A 17,044-nucleotide genomic window follows, 5' to 3' on the forward strand; every position below is an offset into this window, starting at 1 on the left:
TTCCTTCTGCCTTCTCAATCAACTCTTTCAATTTGTTTAACCTAGTAACACTCAACATTCCCTTTCCCTCAGAAACTTGTGATACTTTATTAGTTTTCCTATATCTTGCATGCTTTTTTTTCTTTTTCCATATAATTTTTTTCCCATATTCCAAAACACCGGTCTATCTTATCTTCGTACTTTGTTTTGAGACGTCCCCATGCTGGTAAAAACTTCCCCTGGACTTTGTCGGTACCTATTAATCTGTCGGACGTCTCCAACAGATTTCGATTTTTCACCTAAAATCGACAAGTTAAGCTTTCCAGCTCTATTTCTCGTGGCACACAATTTCACTTTCCTTTTAGAAGTAAATCGCCCGGCCCCTGATTTCAACCTCCTTCTGGAAGTAAATCGCACAGCCTGGATTTCAGCTTCTTTTTGGAAGTAAATTGTACAGCCCCCTGATTTCAACCCCCTCCCGGGAGTAAATCGCAGTTAGCTAGCCGAATGTATTAAAAAGGTCTTGATCCTAGACAGGAGCCAGATCTCACTTGTATAAGGTCTTGATCTCAGCTAAACGCCAGATCTCACTTGTATAAGGTCTTGATCTTAGCTAAACGCCAGATCTCACTTGTATAAGGTCTTGATCTCAGCTAAACGCCAGATCTCACTTGTATAAGGTCTTGATCTCAGCTAAACGCCAGATCTCACTTGTAACAACGGTCTTGATCTCTGCCCGATGTCCGATCTCACTTTCATTAATAACGCCGCTATCCCACAGAGACAGATCTACCAGCATGGTGAGGCCCAATTTGCAGTAAAAACCCTTCTAATTATTTTTGATCACAATAATCAAATGCCCAAAACTTGTTAAATTTCCTTTTTTAACAATAAACAAAGAATTTGTTTCTTACCAGAGAGTTCAGATGCCACTGAGTTCTTTTCCCAGATGTCAGTGGGGTCCCCCTCCGAGCCCGGCGGTCGGCCCCTCAACCCTCAATCGCGGGGCAGGGCTGTGACACGAAGTCACAGGATGATCAGTCACCGTCCGCAGGGTCCGGAAAGGTCCCTTCAAGACATCCCACTATTCTGACACCAAATTGTAGTGGCTATTTTCTCTAAGGAGGCTCTCTCAGTGGTCAAGAAACAAAGTCTTACCCGGGATGTCTTTTACAAGTTTTATTCTTTATAAAGAAGATCACAGTCATACAGCAACAACAGTTTCTGCAGAGTGAGATACTAAAGCCAAGTGTGTTCACCCTTTTATCTGGTTTGTACTGCTTACGAGGTCAACTCCCAATAAGGCCTCATCTACAATTACGTCAGGCGTCTTCTGCTGTTCGTGCGATACGCTCATAACAACCACACATCCTTCTTAGGATAATGAAAAAGCTTTCACCTAAAGAAATATAGTTATCTATAAAAATGTACACATAGGTTTTATGATGAACATATGGAGAACACAGATACACACACATGTAATAATGAGTCTTAGACACGTTTCTAACATATAAAGCTCATCTAAAAATGAATTTCCATTACAGTAACAACAACACCTAACGTTACATCAGCTTTGCGTGAAGCGAAATCAGCTTTAAAACAGAACACTATCTGTCTAAGAGAAATCCTCCAGACATGGTGTCATCCTTTCTCCAGCGTGCAAAGGTAACTCCAATACTGATTCAGATTTTGAAAAAGTTTTGATTCAGCATGTTTTTAAGCGTGCAATGGACGGGCAGAACTGCATTCAAACGGCTGCAAAGTTGTTCAAATCTACATTTGCTAACAGACAGATTGGGCTACTTATCGAAATTATGAGAGATGTCGGTCCGACTCAGACTCGGAATCGGTCCGATTTAATTGGATGAAAAATTTTGTGTTTCATGCCTTACCCAAAATATAAAAATACATATAAATACATTTAGATAATTTACTATAATCATTACTATTAGATTGTAAAGACACTTTCAACCAGCACAACAAAAAATGCTTCTGAAGACAATCACCTACTGCCCCTTTAATGTTGTTTTTTGTTCCCCTCTCGATGGGGAATGCAACGGTTTCTAAAGTAGCACTTGTACCCAGAGGGGGGAAACGGAAACGCTATGTTGCTTTGCCACAACAATTGCCCTTTAGCTGTTAGGTGTAAAAGGCTTTTCCAGCTAAAAAAGGATGTTTTGGCGTTTATACAATATTAATTGTAATAATTAATATAAATAAATTTATTAATAAATTAATAATTGGCATTTCATTGGCATATTTTATTACCCTTTCAGATGATTGGAATCTGACAAAATTTCCATAGTGGAAGTTTTCCACATAGCATTTCTGTTCCCCTCTCAGGGAACGAGAGGTACTTTAGTAACTGTTGCGTTAGGAGACCTTGATCTCAGCTCCGTTGACTTCTTAGTAGTTTGAAAAAAGAAATGATATATAAAAAGAGTCAAAAAATAAGGTACCAGTTGTTTGTACTGTAAATTACAACACAGACCAGGCAATATATCACTTAAAGGTCAGCTGCATCAGATAAACAAACAGCAGAGTGACAAACATGAAGGAAGCAGATCTCACTTAACGTTTGTGAGAACTACTACAGTAACAGTAACTACAGAACTGTCCCAATGATTATTTGATGTATTTGTTGTGGAGTTAATTCAAGTTTTTCTATGAGTCACACACAATGTTGGTAAAGTTAACGCACAGACAGACAGAAACGCACACATCGGAAACACACACATACACAGCGTGCGTGTTTAAATTTGCACTGTTTTTGCATTGGAATTGTGACAGGATACATGTTAATATCCACTGCTATATGGATATCTGTTATGTTAATAAACCTGATTTAACAACAACAAAGCGGGATTGAAGCACCTTCTTTTATAATTGCACTGAAAAGCGGCTGTGGTGATGAATTACAGCAGTTTTACTATCTTTATTTTACTATCTTTATTTACTATCTTTATTACAAACATGCACTGTTTTGAAAACGTTTTAAACTTTTGACGATGATTGATGATCACAGAGAGCTGAACAGATCTTTTAATCGCATTTGCTTTGTTGATATGATTATACGCATTACTACAGAAACATGTCAATATGCGGCTGTCAATCAATTCAGTGGGCGGGGAAACCACACTTCTACATCACGTTGTGGTCTGCCTCAAAATGGGAGGAATTTGGATCCTATTTTAACATCAGGAAAAAGACTTGTGTTTACATCACCCCAATATGACTGTGGATGCTTTTCTCCACACAGTTCTGTCCAAACAGCTAACAAAAGATGATTTTCATAATAGGTGCCCTTTAAAACTATTAAAAATGTCAAATAAGTGAATATTTTCAAACATTTCAACAACAAAAGTTATTGGAGGAAAGATCAATGTCTCATGATGCAATAAATAAATAAATAAATAAATCCAAATCACGAATCACAAAATACAGAAAATGTATTCATGTGGAAAATGGTACTGAATTTAATAATGTGAAAATACTGAAGCAAACCAGTTTAGTGTTGGGGAAAGTACTTTCGAAAGTAATGCATTGCAACATTGAGTTACTCCAACAAAACTAGATGCATTACGTAGTTACATTTTTATGAAAAGTAATGGATTACATTTTTTTTGTTACCTTTATTTTTTTTATTTTTTTTTTTTACTTGGGTAAGGCTTGATCTCTTTTAGAACAGCAGTTTTTTTCCTTTCTTTTTTTTGTAATAGAGAAGTTCTGCAATTATTAATACTCTATACAACCATCATTTACTTAAAAAAACACAAAAATATAATTTATGATAATTTTATGTGATAATTTTACATATGTAGATTAGTTTTAATTCCGCATTTCATTTTTGAAACTAATTAAGTGAAAAAGTATCTCACATTACATTTTATTAAAAGTAAGTAAAATATTATTAATTATTTTTTAAGTAATGAATTACTTTACTCGTTACTTCGAAAAGTAATATTGCATTTTTCATTACTAGTAAAGAATTGCTCAGTTCCTTTGTCAAATTTAGGCTTAACAATTGCTTATTATTTTCAAAATCAATACTATTTACTGATATCAATGTTCAAACATTTGCTGCAATGTTATGTGTTTTAAGTCATTCCATCAATTGTCTTGTCTTTATAGTCCAGAAAGGGACTTTTCATAAAGCCTTCATAAATAAGTCTCTCACTATCTCCTGTAATCTGAAATATTGTGATGATCAGACACACAATGTTAAATGGACCAAAAACAGCTTGAAAAGATGGATTCCAGTGTCTGCAACAGATCAAATGGCAACTTCACAGAGAAATTCCTTATCTGACCGACTAATTTCATATTTAACCTTTACAAATAAATGAAAGCATCACGAAGGCCTCTACAGATGCGAACTACAGTTACCACAGGTCTCCACATATAGGCATCATATTAATGTTTCTGTTTCTGGTATTTTCATTTCTACAGTTAATTTTTTTTTTTTTTACACATTGAATTTTATTATTCTAATCAATTCAATTCAATTCAATTCAGCTTTATTTGTATAGCGCTTTTACAATGTAGATTGTGTCAAAGCAGCTTCACATAAATGGTCATAGTAATTGGAACAGTGTGGTTCAGGTTTTAGTGTTTAAGTTCAGTTCAGTTCAGTTTAGCTCTGTTCAGTGTGATTTAATCATTACTGAGAGTTCAAACACTGAAGAGCAAATTCATCGATGCGTAGCTCTACCAATCCTGAACCATGCGAGGCAGTGGCGACAGCGGAGAGGGAAAAAAAACTTCACCTGATGGGAGTGAAGAAAAAAAACCTTGAGAGAACCAGACTCAGTTGGGCACGACCATTTTAATTTCTCCGCTGGCCAAAAGTCTTGTGCAGAACTTCATTCGCCGTGGTTTATGCTGGAAGATGGCCTCAATGAAGACTCGTCTGTCCCTGGAGCGTCGCTGGAATCAGACACATGTTCTCCACTCCCCACGACCATCAGCGCAGCAGCAGCTCAGGATATGGCCTGGTCCCGGATATGGAATCCTTGGGATCATCACGTCGCTGGTCTTGGATCCAATCAGTGACTCCGCCTAATCTGAGGACCTCGGGATGAGTATCCCCAGGTGAAAATAGAGAATAAAGAGAATAATTAGCGTAGCTGCTGTTCATAGTGTATATAAGCAAGATGTAGAAGCCAGTGTGGAACCTGCTAGGTGATGCACTGAGTGTATGCTTTACTAAACAGATAGGTCTTTAATCTAGTTTTGAACTGGGAGAGTGTGTCTGAGCCTCGGACATTACCAGGAAGGCTATTCCAGAGTGTAGGAGCCATGAAAGAGAAGGCTCGACCTCCTTTACTTGATTTTGCTATTCTAGGTACTACCAGAAGCCCTGAATTTTGAGATCTTAAGGAGCGAGTTGGTTCGTAGCGAGACAGAAGGTTGGTTAGATAAACAGGAGCTAGATTATTTAGAGCTTTATAGGTGAGAAGTAATATTTTAAATTCAATACGAAATTTAACAGGCAGCCAGTGTAAGGAGGATAAAATTGGGGTGATATGATCATATTTTCTAGACCTGGTCAGAACTCTGGCTGCTGCATTTTGCACTAATTGAAGTTTGTTAATAGAGGATGCTGGGCAGCCAGCAAATAGAGCATTACAGTAATCCAGTCTCGAAGTCATAAAAGCATGGACTAGCTTTTCTGCATCTGAGATGGATAGCATATTTCGTAATTTAGCGATATTTCTCAGATGAAAGAAGGCAGTTTTTGTGACATGGGATATATGGTTTTTAAAAGTTAGATTGCTGTCTAATATGACACCCAGATCTTTTATAGTAGAGCTAAAGCTAACTTTGTATCCTTCTAATTGTAAATTGAGTAGCGAGATCTGCTGTGTGCAAGATTTAGGCCCAATAAGTAATAATTCTGTTTTGTCTGAGTTTAAGAGAAGAAAATTGTTGGTCACTTCAGAATCACTTGTAAAAATTAAATACACTTTAGTATACTGGCAGATGAAGTGTTTTATGATGAGAGGATAATTAAAAAACTGAGAAATCTTTAAATATTGAGTCACACTTTATTTTAAGGTACAATTATTGTACTTATAAACATTAAGTAGGATTTTTGCCTTAGTAAACTCCTAATTACACTTGAAATTTTTTTTTGTTTTTTTAAAACTTTTTGTCTTGTTTCATTCATTCATTCATTTTCTTGTTGGCTTAGTCCCTTTATTAATCCGGGGTCGCCACAGCAGAATGAACCGCCAACTTATCCAGCAAGTTTTTACGCAGCAGATGCCCTTCCAGCCACAACCCATCTCTGGAAATGTCTTGTTTCTAGTCTCTAAAAAATTCTTAAATCAAGAAGATTTTCTAGACAAGAACAGAATATTATCTTATATTCAGAAATAATACGTGCGAAAAATAAAGTGAGTTTTCCTTAAAATTAGTCAAATAATCTGCCACTGGAGTAAAAAAAATAGCTTGTTTTAAGTGAAAAACACACTTAATGAAAATGTCAATTGTTTCTAATTTTTAATTCTCAAGAAAATGCTTCTTGATTAAAGAATGTTTCAATATTTGGACTAGAAACAAGATTAAAAACTCTTAAGGATGAAAAGCATTTTTTATAATGCTGATATTCGGTTGGATTGGGGATGTGGAATAAGATCATGCAAAGTATGCACATAATAAACAGTCAATATATTAATAACAGGTATTTATTATTAATATATCTAAGAAATCTTAACATCCATAGTGAGAATTATAGTACCTTAACTATTATTGATATGTGGTTTAAATTCCAGAATAAACATTTCTTCTCCTTTTTGAAAAGAGTGTGATAACTATCAGCAAGTGACGCCACTGACAGCAGCTCTGATTCATATTTCGGGTGGATACAGTATGTTTTGTTATCAGCATGTTTGCGCTGATTCTGGCTACCATTACAACAATCAATTATTGTACTGAGTATTTTAATGTAAGTTATTTATCCATTTCTATTATGTTGAGATATTTAGAGAAGTAAATCACCCCCAGTTTAATGCTGCTTTTTCAAAGATGAGCTGAAACAACACACGTCTTGAAAGGTTCATTTTGGGACAACTTAATTGTTTGATGTTGAATTCACTTAAATGTGTTAGCTTGATTTGCGTTGGGAAAAGATGAATGAATTGTTTAGAACCCATTTTTACTGTTTACTCACTTTCTCCTTTTTTTCCCTTCAGTGATCATTGTCAAGTATGAAAAGATGCACATTTAGGTATGTTTTTATAAAAGAAGTATTTAATTTTTTATTAATGACATGTATTTTATGGAAACACTTTATTTTAGGCCACAATTCATAATTCAAAAAGTGACTATAGCTTCTTGTTCATTCATTAATTCATTTTCTTGTCGGCTTAGTCCCTTTATTAATCTGGGGTCGCCACAGCAGAATGAACCACCAACTTATCCAGTACATTTTTACGCAGCGGATGCCCATCCAGCCGCAACCCTTTCCTGGGAAAAGCTTTTTGTTTAAACTACTTATTTTAAATGAGCTGAAACAACACAATTCTTAAGGTTTTGTGGGGGTAAAAAACTTGATTGTTTTATGTTCAATCCACTCAAATTTGTACAAAAACAAAAATGATTAAGCTAACTTTTGGAACAACATGAAAGGATTGTGTGAAACCCAGTATTTTTACAGCATATTAACTAACTCTTAACTAACACTACTAGCCTAACAAACTACTAATTAGCTGTTTAGTAGTAGTTAATAAGGTAAAGGTTGGGTTTATGTATTGGATAGGATTGGGGATGTGGAATAAGATCACTTTTAAGTTAACATTTTAAGGTGATAAGCAGCAGTTAATACCATGAACTGTGACCTATTTTACGTTATGAATAGCAACACTCAGAGGGTGATACGAATGATTTGAATACTCTTTGATTTCTGATAAAATTTCTAAAATTACATTGATTTATTTATTTGCAATAGTTTATTCTAAACCGTTGGTCTGTTGTGTTGACAGCATGTAGAGAAGTGGGATGATTTTTGCTGCATGCACTATTCAGATGAATCATCTATCACTCTCTCACAACCAATAAAGAACATTTAAAAATAAAACTCTGGCTCAACATTGCTACTTGAATCTCTGCATGTGTGACGATAACCAGCGATCGTTTTCCAGAGATCACTGGTTCTCACACAATAACCATGGATTACACTTCCGCCTTTTCCTGGACTACATATTCATACATGCACTCCGGTCACACTCACACATGCTTCCTCATCTAGACTGATTGCTCACACAACCTGAGGATTGTCAGAGACTGATTACACACAACTTAAGCCACACACTCTCCCATCTAGTTTGCCGAGTCTTGTTTGCCATCAGTGACATTATAACGCGGCTTCCTTGTCTTGTTCTCCGTGTTTTACCTAGCCTTATTTATGCTTGTTCTGCTGTTTAGTTGCCTGCCTTCCGACCTCTTGCCTGTTTATACGACTACGATTCTGGACTGCCTATTAATACCCGTTAGCACCTGTATTAACCATTGCTTGCCTGACCACGATTAAACCTGCATATTGGATCTTACCTCCAGTTGTGTGTGTCATCCCCCGACGTTACAGCATGTGTCTGATTATGGTGATTATCAGCCTTTGTCCTACACCAGAAATAACTGCTGCACATTACATGCATTATTCTGCTTCACAGAACAGATGCATTCTTATAAATCAAGGCTGAATTTGTCAGATTGTAATTAATGAATTAATAAAAACATCATAATTATGTGGCCTCAGACCAAAAGTTATTTTCAGATTCGCAGCAACACATATTTTATAATTGATTATTTGCTTATATTTTAGAAAAATGTCCAGTGGGATTGTTTTTCTAAAATGCTATTGTACAGATTGTGTTTAATAGCTTTTATTTGTTTATGTCAGAAAATAATACAAATATGAAAAAAAAAACTATTACTGAGTGCCCTATTTGTTCTCTCAAAAATGTTGAGACTAGTATGTGAGTAATATAATGCACCTATACATAATTATTAAAATGACTCACCTCAAATATAAATTCTTAAAGACAACCAGTAGATGGAGCCATGCCTCTAAATATTGTTCTTGTCTTCAATGAAGGTGAGACACTGCAAGCAAAAATAGTTTCAAACAATGAGTTTTGTGGTTTCATAAACAAAGTATATTTGTAAGGTTTTTTAAACATGTTATATATATATATATATATATATATATATATATATATATATATATATATATATATATATATATATATATATATATATATATAAAAGCAGGGTGCAGTGAGTAGCACAATTGCTTCACAGCCAGAAGGTCGCTGGTTCTACCCCCGGCTGGGTCAGTTGGCATTTCTGTTTGAAGTTTGCATGTTCTCCCCGTGTTTGCATGGGTTTCTTCTGGGTGCTCCGGTTTCCCCCACAGTCCAAAGACTATGTGCTATAGGTGAATTGGATAAACTAAATTAGCCGCAGGGTATGTATGTGTGTAAAAGAGTGTCTATGAGTGTTTCCCAGTGTTGGGTTGCATCTGGACAAAGGACAAAAATTACTCACTGTAAGAAGTGTAACCATACATCCTTTTTCCTGGAAATGTTCATCCTTTGGGACTAAAAATGAGTCTGTCTAGGTTTTCTAAATCTCATAAAATGTCTAGGATTTGGCTTTTGCTTCATACAGTTGTCATTAATTGTGTGCATTTGTGCATTACTTTTACTTTTCTTTTTAGGCCTTGCTTGTTGCAGGCCATTGATCATGCAAACATTGGCCAATGTGTCTCAGACCCTGTTTACACTAGTACGTTTTTGTTATAAAACAGCGTTTTAGAATGAAAATGATCCGCGTCCACACTAGCGTTTCACCCAGCTTTTCTGAACAGCTCTCCGTCTACATTAAAATGGAGAAAACGCACATCAAGTGACCACACGCACATGCACACACACTCTGGCATGCGCTGCAGTGTGCTTTTTTTGAGCACATACCCATATGAGGGCTGTGCATGTCAGACTGTTCATCAAGGATCTCATCTCACTATATTTGTTAAACTTGATATTTAATTCATCTTGTTGTCTATATCTAACAACATATTCCCCGACTTTGGTCTTTTGAATCTGTTACTTTTCCTCAGATAACGTGTTTAGGCTGAGCGCAAGTATAAGTTAGGTTAATATCTTAACTAATGTAACCACGTACACGGACTCTGCACATTTGACTGATTGCTTGCCTTTATTTTCTCTATTGCAGTTATGTTTTAGGCTCCGTTTTGTCATAAATATGCCAGAAGATGGTGGTCATATTATGCAGCTACATGACGCCTTAACATTTTTCATGTCTGTTAAATTGCTATATCAAAATGAAAATAGGCAGTTCCTCACATCATGTTTTCATTTTACTGTTAAGATGTGAATGACTTTATAAAGTACACTCGGGAGTCTGTTTTCCATATCAAACTTGCGAAGTCTGAACTTACAAGGAGAGGATGAAGAACTAAACTGTGTGTGTATACTTAATATTGAGGAAAAAGCCCTAATCAGAGAGGCGAATGTCTGCAGCCCGTCTTCGTTTTTAGATGTTTCCGTTTTCCCCCCATCCACACAGCAGCATTAGAATGAAAGCAGCCTCTCCAGTGTTTTCAAAACGCTCCGCTTTCGAGGCTCGAAAACTCCGGCGTAGTGTGGACGGATGGGAAAACCATAGCAAAGCTTATGCGTTTTAAAACTAAAACTTGTTCGTGTAAATGGGGCCTCAATCCCTCAGAACCAAGACTACAGCCAAGAGAAAGAGCAGCAGCTTTTACCTGTCAGTGAGTGGCAGATGGCATATAAAATGTTTCCACATCACCCATCAGTAGTTTTGTGGCATCATTTTGCTCAGGTTGTAAATGGATAATCCAATCTACACAATAAAAAAGTGGATGTTTGTCTTAAAATCTTTCTAAGAAAGCATTGGCTTCCCCCACGTTCCAAAGACATGCAATATAAGTGAACTGGATGACCTAAATTGGCTGTAGTGTATGTGTGTGCGTAAATGTGTAACATCTACTATGGCCTATGGTCTTCCATAGTAGACCATCATTGCACAGTACATCACACAATAGTATTTAAAGTTGTGCTTAAGCATCAGTTGTTCCATCAGTTATTGTTGCCCAAAGTACTAATGATAGGACGTTCTGTGCAGAAAGAGCTGCGGTCACACTGGATTTTTCTCCCCATAGACTTCCATTCATACGCACGTGAATACATCAAACCGGAAACGCAAGCTCATGCGACAAGTTTCGCAGTTTGCTGCATTGCAAACTTTAAGATTGGTGAACTCTGACCTGCAAAATCACATCACTTGACTGCGTGAGGCCAATTGAAGATCAAAACATGACTTCTCTGAACAGAAATTTAAAATATGGAACAAATTCTCACTTTTTTAAACGTCTAATCATCTTTAACATCTTTAATCCCGCCCCTTTTCGCAGCACTGCACGACAGAATTTCGCATGCTCAAACTCCAGTGTGACTGCAGCTAAAATTAAAGCAGAATTAGCAGTGCTTGGACATGTGGTAAGGCCAGCTTGATCCCACGAGAAAATGTAAGTATTTTACGTTTTGCCAGTTTAGTGGCTAATTCGTACGAATTCGTAAAAGTTCAGTCGTACGAAATGGTTCGATTTTAAAAAGAAGGCATGGCACCTAACCCCACCCCTAACTTCAACTGTCAATGGGGGATGAGTAAATAGTACTAAATTGTACGAATTAGATTGTACGAATTCATACGAATTAGCCACTAAATAAAAAAGTTATGAATTGCCGTGAGGCACTAAAAACATGACTCCATATGTAACACAGGGAGTGACACAGACAACGTCAGGTAGGATCCACGTGCAGGTTTACTCAGTGTCCGGCAAGCAATGGTCAACACAGGTGCAAAAGATGGATAGAGGCAGTCCAGAATCGTAGTTAAATAACAGGCGAGAGGTCGTAAGGCAGGCGGCAGACTAAGACGAAAAGGCTAACAAGGTTAAGGTCAAAACACAAGAAAACAAGACTAGGAAACTGCGTTGTAGTGCTACTTTACAGATAACAAGACTCGGCAATGTGAATGAGTGTGTGTGCTGTTTAAATAGTGTGTAACGGCTCCTGAATGTTTTCTTCTGATTAAAAGAATCACGCTTCAACTGATGTCTCAAAGTTTAATGTCTTCATGGTTATCATCGTTATCATCATGACATCTTCATGTTAATTTGACAACGCTGAAACAGCGTGACACCCATTGGACACAATATCTTGACATTTACATGATGACACCGTGAAAAAACTGAAACAAATAAAAACAATCACATACAAAACGTCAATGTTTTGCCTTTCTTTACAGCAGTTTAACTGAATTTGTTTCTTATCAAACCAGCATTAATATACACAGTTTTAAACTTCACAAATTAGCTGGTGGAACACAAACACACAAACAATAAACAGCATACCTTGTGCATCTTCTAATCAAAGTCCAGGAGTCATTAAGATGTTTTCAGTTTCTTCTTCTTTTATATAAAACCATACAAAGTTCCTTTCTTCTCAACAAAAGCATATCGCTGCTCGTGTTAACTGCTCGTGTTAGCTGCTCATATTAACTTCCCGTTTTACCTGATAATCACACGGTTAACAAGATCACGTGACAGTAAACTAAACTACCTCTGTATCACCTGTAGGTGTCACCTTATCCAATTTTGAATACAATAATTTTCCAACAGCATTAATAACATATGAAATGATTTATAAACAAAATATCTTTCCACAAAAACAACAGAACATTTAAAGAAAAATAAAAACTGTTTACGTTGACAGCTACATAGTGTGTAATCAGTATTTGACAATCCTCAGTGGTGCGAGTGTAATTAGTATAAATGAGGAAGCAGGTGTGTGTGGGTGAAGAGCATGTATGAAGTTGTAGTCCATAAACTGGCAGATTTGTAGTTTGTATGAGTGACAATGTTTTTTCAGCGACCTCTGGTGGTTAGAGGACGCTGGTGATTGTGACACTATGCAACTAATCAAAATAACTACAATTTAGCATCAGATCATAAAATTGGATCACTTTGATTTTTGTCAAATGAAGTGTCATTGAAAATAATTCATTGGTTGATTGATTGATTGATTGATTGATTGATTGATTGATTGATTGATTGATTGATTAATTAATGGTTGATTGGTTGAGTGTTTTGCTCTAAACCTGACATTTCCCAGACTCCAGAAAAGCAGTAGAGTCACAAGGCTGAGACAGATGCTTATCAAATAAGTGTCAAATGAAACTATTAGTCACATGGGCTATCCACTGTCTTCTGAGCTTCACTGTGTTACAACAAGAACAAACTGCAGTCTGTTTTTATAAAGAAACAAAGCTGTGAGAGGAGCTGCCTGACAGGAGAACACAAGGGTCAGGCTTAGATCTGTTAATCTGGAACTCTTCAGTGTGAAAAGAGTTCAATCAGGCAAGATCACAAGTGCTGAACACACATTCCTCCTGAAGGACAGCCTATTATCAGAATCCACAAAGAATCACAAGCAGCGGAGAAATAACAAGCGATTACATTGAAGCATTTATCAGGTGCTTTATCCAATGTGACTTGCTAGCTGTACTTTTATTGACACAGAAACAATAGCTACGTTTCCATTTTAATTAAAAAAACGATTGATGGAAACGTAATGATACGCATCAATTTTGAAAATGCGCATAAAAAACTAACTGAGTAGGATAAACTTTTTATTCGATATGAAAAGATGCGCATAAACTACGACGGAAGCACTTTTACGGCGCAAACTCCAGTATGCGCATTAAAAAAGGTCATGTGATTTTGTTATAAGAGATCATGGGATGATGAAAATGTGTGCGAACGGATAAACCAGCAGCCTAAGCACACTGTAAACCATCTGAACTGTTGTTTTGGTCAATCTAAAATGCCTTACAGTTTCAGTATTAGTGTTATTATATTATTACTGACCTCCAGAATCAAGAGCATCTGTGCTTAGTGCGTCTGGCACCTTCAAAGGCCACCGCGCGTTCACTGCGTGTCAGGATTGCCTTCTGAAGCGCAAGTCATTTATTAGATGAAGAAAAGATTGGCGCAGCTTCTCCTACTGCAGCAAATTCTGTTTTTACTGTTTGTGGTATATCTGACTTCAAAAGATACACTTGAGTCGGAGCGTCCGTATTAAGCAACGGCTTTACTTTTTTGCTTTCGTCAAAAAACTGCCAGAACCATCTCAACATACATCCGTACTACAGAGTCCCTATTGTTTCAAATACAAAAATGCAAATATCAATATATATTACACTTTTGCGCCAGTTAATCAGGAAGTGACCATTTTGTTTACTTTGACTCGTAGGATGAAAACGCTGCTTTATTCGCACGTCTTTCATGCAATAATCCATTTTTGCTCATAAAGTTCATTCGCATTTTTGGGTGGAAACATAGCTAATGACACCACTTCACTAGCTGCAGGTACACATAAAATGCTTCACGAGTATGTTGTGTCATTTTTAATCACCATTATGATTCACACAGCGGATACTTTGCAATGTTTCAGAGATGCCGGAACAAAAGATAACTGGATAACATTTATTTATCTATTTGTTTGAAGTTATTTCACATCTATCTAAAAAAATAAAAATAAAAAATATCAAGAATAAGAGGTCTGGGTTCCTAAATATGATTGGCTGAGATGTTTGACACAAATATCTTTACTAATTGTATCTCTTCATTTGCAGCATTTTTTAGAGGACTGGGAACAAGCTGACTATAGACACAATTACTGCTGCTCACTGACTATAGTCTTAGGAGTTCTTAAATCTAGTCATCACCTATCCAAGTTTTAGGAACAATAAATAATAACTTGACCTCTAGTTGATTATTTGGTATCAGAAGTGTCTTATACGAAAGGCAAAAGCCTCCAGGGGTTCCCAAACTTTTTTTGAATTAGACCCCCTTTTCCCCTTGAAAAAATTGTGAGGCCCCCCTCCATATTTAATGATATTATCGCTCATATAAGTCTGCAGTAAGGATTACAAAAAATGTTGTTTTCCAACAAACTGTATTGTTTATTACTATATCTGGAAATTATTATGCACAGATAATAGCCTAATGTAAAATATAAAAACAAAACATCAGTAGGCCATTTGTAACTGAAAAATGTAAGCCTTTGGCATTTAAATTGGTCCTATTTGAAATTCAATAACACAAATATCAGTATTCACACTGGTTTATAAAGTAAAAGCATAATATAGGCTATCACGATTTATAACTTGCATGTTATTTGTGTGTTATTAGTTTGAGGATTGCTAGAATTGCTAGAAGATTGTTTTTTGTGGAGGACGGATTACAAATTTGTTCATTTTTGCAGAGGTCTTCACTTGACAAGTGGGGGTGGGGGGAATTGCTGAACCTGATTGGTCAATTCTTGTCACGTGACTCGCAGTACGCTTGCGAGATTCATTGGCACGAGCGTGTCACGTTCAGATAATAAATAAAATGGAAATAATTTAATGATTTCTTGTGCGGCCCGGTACCAATTGATCCATGGACCGGTGGTTGAGGACCACTGAGCTTGGGCATATTATTAACTAAGGCAACGTGATCATTCCCCTAATTGCCCACTGCTAAGAAACCCCCACAGGGCTCGCTGAGGCCCCCTTGTGGGCCAGGACCCCCCTGTTGGGAACCGCTGCTCTAGATCAGTGGTTCTCAAAGTGGGGGTCGGGACCCCCCAAGGGGTCGCGGGACAATGAAGGGGGGTCGCCTGGTGATTTCCAAAAATCTATTTATATTAAACCATAAGAATTACCATACTTTATGAATAAACTACTGAAAAGAAAAATAGTTTTTTATAGTGAATATATACTATATAGTTACTACAGTCGCTTATAGTTACTAGTTCTATTGGATTGCGACCCCTGGGGTAATTACATAATTTTAAAGACACACCAATGGCGTCAGATGCAGCAGATTGGTTTTATAATATCAGGTTAAACTTTCTGGCACATTTACAGCTCTGATTTACATGAAAACTAACATTAAACTAAGAATAAACTTGGGTTTATTGGTGTGTGTGCGCTGTTGCATGCAAGGTTTCTGTATATATAACCACCTCAGAGGATATTGGGGGGTCGCGAGTCACTAACATTGTTATTTTGGGGGTCGCAAGCTAATAAGTTTGGGAACCCCTGCTCTAGATTACGCTTATTTTACCAAAATAAAATATGAACATGCCTGAATTTTTAATTAATTAGGACAGTAAGGTCTGACTTTGCTTTGACAAAAGTCTTGTCACTTAACAAACATAACGTACAGTATAGAGTATAAAGTCAAAGTGCAGTGAAAAGAGAATGAATATTGTGTATGACTCCCATGAGCTTAGAGGACTGCATCCATTATTAATAAAGTCATCTGGAATGGCAAAGAAAGTGTTCTTGCAGGAGATTCTTTGGACTCATTTTGAATGCCTCCTCCTTTATCTTACCCCAGACAAGCTCAATAATGTTCATATCTGTTGACTGGGCTGGCCAATCCTGGAGCACCTTGACCTTCTTTGCCAACAGGAACTTTGATGTGGAGGTTGAAGTATGAGGAGCGCTATCCTGCTCAAGAATTTGCCCTTTCCAGTGGTGCGTAATGTAATGGGCAGCACAAATATCTTAATACCTCAGGCTGTTGATGGTGCCATCCACTCTGCAGATCTTTCTCACAGCCCCCATACTGAATGCAACCCCAAACCATGATTTTTTTTCTTCACCAAACTGAACTGATTTCTGTTAGAATCTTGGTCCATGCGTGTTCCAGTAGTTCTTCTGCAGTATTTGTGATGGTTGGGATTCAGTCAACCTTCTGCCACTTTTCCAAATGATCAACAAGAAGTCAAGTTATTATTTGTTGCTCTTACAACTGGGATCGACCACAAGACTTTTGTGTGTATATATTTGTGATTTCAGAGATGTAAGCTCCAGGATGTCAGCAGCTATTCAGCAATCATAAACACACATCCTTATCTTGTCCTCTTAATTTGGATTCTATTAAAAGGGTCCCACTTTATGTTGT

General features: G+C 36.9%; 1 long non-coding RNA gene across 1 annotated transcript; it reads right to left on the bottom strand.

Annotated features, from left to right (window-relative positions):
* Window positions 1–4,482: 4,482 nt before the first annotated feature.
* Window positions 4,483–12,811, bottom strand: LOC147842271 (uncharacterized). Its single transcript, XR_015499210.1, has 3 exons — window positions 12,440–12,811; window positions 9,003–9,084; window positions 4,483–8,601 (listed from the first exon to the last, which is right to left on the bottom strand). It is a non-coding gene; the product is annotated as an uncharacterized LOC147842271 (long non-coding RNA).
* Window positions 12,812–17,044: the final 4,233 nt, after the last annotated feature.

This window comes from Danio rerio, chromosome 9 (genome assembly GCF_052040795.2).
Source record: "Danio rerio strain M-AB ecotype USA chromosome 9, GRCz13ab, whole genome shotgun sequence".
NCBI classification, from domain to species: domain Eukaryota; kingdom Metazoa; phylum Chordata; class Actinopteri; order Cypriniformes; family Danionidae; genus Danio; species Danio rerio.